Source organism: Leuresthes tenuis, unplaced genomic scaffold (assembly GCF_036924035.1).
Source record: "Leuresthes tenuis unplaced genomic scaffold, fLeuTen1.0.hap1 SCAF_20, whole genome shotgun sequence".
Taxonomy (NCBI): Eukaryota; Metazoa; Chordata; class Actinopteri; order Atheriniformes; family Atherinopsidae; genus Leuresthes; species Leuresthes tenuis.
This window is the reverse complement of record NW_027325374.1, coordinates 26,865,262-26,871,433: the sequence shown is the minus strand read 5'-3', so window position 1 is coordinate 26,871,433 and position 6,172 is coordinate 26,865,262. Positions and strand designations below refer to the sequence as shown.

The 6,172-nt window shown below is 41.4% G+C and overlaps 1 non-coding gene across 1 annotated transcript; it reads right to left on the bottom strand.

Moving 5' to 3' along the window:
- Positions 1–5,422: 5,422 nt before the first annotated feature.
- Positions 5,423–5,536, bottom strand: LOC140279038 (U5 spliceosomal RNA). The gene has a single exon (XR_011909244.1). It is a non-coding gene; the product is annotated as a U5 spliceosomal RNA (small nuclear RNA).
- Between the last annotated feature and the right edge of the window lie 636 nt (positions 5,537–6,172).

The window sequence follows — 6,172 nt, the reverse complement described above, 5'->3', positions numbered from 1 at the left end:
TTCTTGTATCCGAAAACCTCCGCTCTCTCTTTTGATCATACATTGTCGGACATTCGCACCTTTTCTTACCCGCTTTTTACAAACCATGGTCGGACTTTCACATCTTCTTGTAGCCGAACACATCCGCTCCCGCTATTGATTGTGTACAGTCGGGTATTTTAACCTTTTCTTACCCGCTTTTTACCAACTATGGTCGGACATTCACACCTTCGTACAGCGGAACACCTCCGCTCCCTCTTTTGATGGTGTATGTTCGGGCATTCAAACCTTTTCTTACCCGCTTTTTCCAAACTATGGTCGGCTATTCACAGCTTCCTCTCCACCATACTTGTATGGTGGAATATTCACACCCACTTGCATCCGAAGACCTCCGCCCCAAATTTTGTTGATATTTAGTCGGACATTCGCACCTTACCCGCTTTTGGAAAACTATGGCCTTCTTGCAGCCAAACACCTCTGATCTCGCTTTTGATGATGTAAGGTTGGGCATTCAGACCTTGCTTCACCTGCTTTTCACCAAATATAGTCGGACATTCACACCTTCTTGCAGCCGAACACTTCCGCTTTTAGTGTTCTATGAGGCATTCACATATTTTTTTTCACCGTATTTTATAGATTATGGTTGGAAATTCTCACCCACTCTCATCCGAAGACCTCTCCTCCCGCTTTTGTTAATATATAGTCGGGCATTCGAACCTTTTCTTACCCGCTTTTTACAAATTATAGTCGAACATTCACACCTACTTGCAGCTGAATACTTCCGCTCCACCTTTTAGGTATGTATGGTTGGCATTTGCACCTCTTTTTATACTGATTGCTGAAGATTAAGTTGTACTTTCTCAAACTACAACATTTTTTTATTTGTTGAAACTTGATTTGAAGTGGATAAATAAGGAGGAGAAACAGTTTTAAGTCAGGCTGATAGAAGGAATTAATTTTATAGCAAAATCTGTACTTCGTCATATGTCGAGAGATGCTTATTGCTGAAGAAGTTCTTTCTCATTCTACAAAGTACAACGTTGTTTATCGTTGAAACTTGATTAGACATGAATAAATATGAAGGACAAAGCAGTCTTAACTTGGTTTGAGTTAAGGAATTCGTTTTATAGGAGAATCCGAATTCGTGCATAACTCATAAAATAGAGCTTATTTTCGGATTCCTGAAGAATGATTCTGGTTCTTTCTCATAATACAAAGTTTGTTGTTTATTGTTGAAACTTCATCAGAAGTGAAGAAATAAATGAATGCCTATCAACAAATGTGGGATCTAAACTCTAGTGCTTCCTCTAAAATAATTTCCTTTCTCAATTTAGAAATGTGTGTGTGTAAGTCAGAAAGGCTTTTTTCTCTCTTTTCTACATTATGGACTGTGGGGACACAAAACCGCTCTCTCTCTTTTTTTTTTTTTATCGTGTGCCAGGGCGTTGTCTCATGTATTAGATTATGCTTAAGATACGAATGGGTTTATCAGTCACATCAGAATCCATACATACTGATCCTCCCGTAATAAAATGGTCGGATCTTATCAAACACACTTTGTTTCTTGTGACAATCAAGTCAGCGAAACAGCGTATACACGTCAAGACACTGAATCAAGTTTGCCACAAGAACTCATAAGTTTGGCAGTATTGCTCTGCCATCAGCAATGATACACCCATTTTATTTTCGTGAGACATGTGCAAGCACCTGTTCATCTACTGTTCTATCACTATGAATTAGTAATCTATTATCAATAAGGATACTTCTACAACTACTATCAAAGTATGTCCGGACTTCTTATGTTGTCAGTTGCTATATATGAATAAGTGGGTAGCTACTGACAAGCATTAAGCATGTCACACAGCCCAAACATATAACATTTCAGGACACACCACACAGTTAACAACCACAGTGAAGCGTGTCAAAGCCCAAACATGTAACATTCAACAGGACACTTACACAACACATTCAAATCAAACAGTCAGACAACATACAAGAACATATACCCCAGCCGGCATTGCTCCCTGCCTATTTTCGTACAGCACACTATGTGTGCGCACACCTTTATTCACAAACTCTTCAACTTATACTCTTTTACCGAAGCTGCTACAGCTCGATTGGCCAAATACCCTTAGATCCTATTTCGGTGAATTTGACATCTGCCTTGTATGTAACAGATTAGCGGTTTAGCAGTTTTAATTTAGTTTGAGTGAAGGAATTAATTTTATAGCAAAATCCGAAATCGTGAAGAACTAAGCTTATTCTCGGATTCCTGAATCTTTAGATTTGCTCTTTCTTTTACTGCAAAGTACAATGTTGAGCAGCACTAATGAGTTGTTTCTATTTTTGGCAGGCTTTACCTTTGCGGGTGAAGCCCTTTCTGTCTGTGCAAAAGAAATCTTCTTACTGTGCAGAGTGACTTCTCTGAGTAGAGTCGCCTTACTTGTTGCGACTGTGCCGATGTTCGAAGCTGGAGTGCAAAGTTGTTGCTTGAATGGTGCTTGCTGGAGCGTGCGGGAGTGCAAAGTTATACCATTTAAAAGGGCTGAAGAGTGCTCAGTGCAGCGGGTGGGCGACACTCTGGCCACCTTGAAAACCGAGATTACATCCACTACCAGGGGCAGCCCAAGTTCTGCCGCAAGTGTGGTGAGCATGGGCACCTGGTTGAGGCTTGTACCAAGGTGTTATGTGGGAAGAGCAGAGAAATTGGGCCAACTTTTGGAGAGTGTCCAAATGGCAGGAAATGTAATCTCTGTGGAGAATTAAATCACCTCTTCAGAGATTGCCCTAAATCTTTTGCCAACAAATTAAAGACGGTAAAGCCACAGTCAAGCCAACAAAGAGAAGGACCAAAGGTGGCAGTTGGTGAACAAAGTGAAGAGGTTGACCCAATAAATTCAAACTTCCCGCCAAAAGCTTGGATTGGAAGTGAGGAGCAAAAAGGGGAGGGGCCTGTAGAGGCCTCACCACTCAGTGTTGAAGTCTGTGAGAAGTCACAGGCAGAGGGTGGAGCTACGCTAAATGAGGAGGAAGAGCAGACAGGTGAGTCTAGTGAAGATACTCACCTCCCCGAAGGTCAACAGCCGAAGAGGACGGCATCTGAGCCTCTGATTCCCCAGTGGTATCAGAGAAGAGGGGAAGGGTTAGGTCCCTTTCAGACAGTTCTTCAGTGGAAGAACCTAGAGTCTTCCCCTCCGACTCACCAAATGAGGTCTCCTTTTTAACTTCAGCTCTGCACTCGACCCCCAGGGACTCAAAGTTAAATGCAACATTGCGTCAGAGGCCAACACCGAGAGTCCGAAAAGGAAATATAGATCACCCTACTCACTTTTCACCTAAAGAAATGAAGGAAGAGCTAGTTTCCCAAGAAATAACCTGTGTGTAATTTGTTTTGATAACTTAGAAAAACGAAAATGACATACCTACTTTCCTTTATGCTTTTAATGGTTCTCACCTTCTCAACACTAAATGTGAGAAGTGTGAAATCAAAGACAAGAGCCCAGAGTATTTTATCCATCTTAGACTCCATAAAATCAGATGTGTTTTTAATACAAGAATGTGGACTACCTTTTTTAAAAAACCATAGACAATGGGAGGAAATGTGGCCCCATTTATCGATATGGAGTGGCTCAAATCAAAATAAAAATGATGGTGTGGCCATTCTAATTAAAAATCCGCATGTTCTGGTGAAAGGTAGCACAGTGGTGAGAGACGGACGGGCACTTTTAGCACACTTGAATTTTATGGGGCAAGACTTTAACCTCTTAAATATTTATGGTTTCAATGGAAAAAATGAAAGGTATGACCTTTTAGAAGATATACAGCTTTACATGCTAGGGCAAGTACCTTTAGTTGTAGGAGGGGATTTTAACTGTATCTTGAGCAGGAAAGATAGAAAAAGAGCAGGGGTAGATTTTAAAGTGGATAAGACTTCGATTTTACTTCAGGGCATATGCAGGGATTTTAAGCTTACTGACTGTTGCATCCCATAAAACCATGCATCCCAGAGAGGAGGGCTTCACCTGGTTTAGTCATGATGGCACCAGAGCCTCTCGCATTGATTATTTCTTTACTAGAGATTGCCCACCCACTGATGTTAGATTAACCCCTGTTTTCTTTTCAGACCACCTTATGCTCTCCTGCACCCTTTCACCCCCTTCTGGTGTGACGGTAGGAAGTGGTCTGTGGAAACTCAACTGTTCCCTGTTGGAGGATGAAATCATAGTCAGTCAGTACAGGGAATGTTATAAAGAGTGGCAGACCCTTCAAGACCTCTACGAAACACATGCACAATGGTGGGAAATGGTGAAGGAAACGACCCAGACTTTTTTTAAACAGCAAGGTAAACGTAAAAAAAGGAAAGAGAATAGATGTATGATGGGACTACATAAACGCTTACAGCGCTACTTTAAACTAAATCAGTGTGGCATAGACTTTAAAGAAGAAATCAAAGATGTCAAAAAGGAAATGTCAGTTTTAGCAGAAATAAAGAGTAAAGGAATTTTTGTAAGAAGCAGGGAGCAGGAAATTGAGGAAGGTGAAAAAGAAAGAAAGTTATAAATAAAAAGGAGTGTATTCAAAATCTAAAAAGAGAAGATGGGTTTTTAACAAAATCCACACAAGAGATGATTGAAACTGTACATACCTTTTATAGTAACATGTACAAAGAGAAACCAGTGCACTTGGAAACATCGGCAGAAATCTTAAAATTCGTTGACAAAACCGTAAAAGAGAATGCACACTTGACACAGAATTTTACTGCTTTAGAGTTAAAAAAATGCCTAACAGGTTTTAAGAGAAGTCGAGCTCCGGGTTTAGACGGGCTTCCTGCAGAATTCTATCTGACCTATTGGGACCTTTTATCATCAGACATTTTAGATGTTTTTAAAGATTTTGAAAAACTCGACCGACTGCCTGACAGTTTTAGAGTGGGAATAGTGACTCTACTTTATAAAAAAAATGATAAGACTGACCTAAAGAATTGGAGGCCCATCACACTTTTAAACTTTGACTGTAAACTTTTTAGCAAGGTTTTAGCGACACGGATGTCCTCTGTTTTAGAGGAGGTAATTCACCCAGACCAAGCTTGTGCCATCTCAGGGAGACAACTCACCGACAGCCTCGTACTGATTCGAGACATCATTGATTACGCTAGAGACAGAAACACCCGGCTTGTCATCTTAAATTTAGACTTTGAAAAAGCATTTGATCGGGTCTCGCATCAATATCTCTTTCAGGTGTTGCAGCCATCGAAAAGGGCCCGATTGTTCCTACTTGGTGAGCTTTGCTTGGTTGAGACGCTTGCCCCCCCCCCCCCCCCGCTCCTCGGCTGACCAAGTAGAAACAATCTATTCGATGGCTGCCTTGTCTTGTAAGGCGACTCTACTCAGAGAAGTCACTCTGCAAAGTAGCAAGATTTCTTTTGCACAGACAGAAAGGGCTTCACCCGCAAAGGTAAAGCCTGCCAATAATAGAAACAACTCATTAGTGCTGCTCTCCACGGAAGTCTTTAGTAAAAGGCGAAAGACTTGTATGTTATGAAGAGAAACCAGAGTACGATTATCCGTCACTGCGGGAGCAGGGCATCAGGCTAGTTGGTATAGCCACCTTCCCCATGGTGAGCTTTGCTTGGTTGAGACGCTTGCCCCCCCCCCCCCCCCCCCCCCTGCTCCTCGGCTGACCAAGTAGGAACAATCGGGCCCTATTCGATGGCTGCCTTGTCTTTTACTCTATGCAAAAGACAAGGCAGCAACAAAAACACCACGAGAATCCCGTATTGAGGCTTTGTTCTGACCGCTCATTCGGTGTCGCGTTTCTTTCAAGCAATTCTCCCGGTTAGCCGACACTCGGCTCGCTCCCATAGCCGTGTTAAAGTCTACTTCGCATTCACTCTCTTTTCTCAGCAGACTCTTGGGATTTTATCTATAAAATGAATTCCTTCACTCAAACTATGTTAAAACTGCTTTGTCGTTCATATTTACCATGTCTAGAAAGATTTAAACAAAAAAAACAACGTTGTACTTTGCAGTAAAAGAAAGAGCAAATCTAAAGTTTCAGGAATCCGAGAATAAGCTTACTTTCATGAGTGCTTCACGATTTCGGATTTTGCTATAAAATGAATTCCTTCACTCAAACTAAATTAAAACTGCTAAACCGCTAATCTGTTACATGTAAGGCAGATGTCAAATTCACC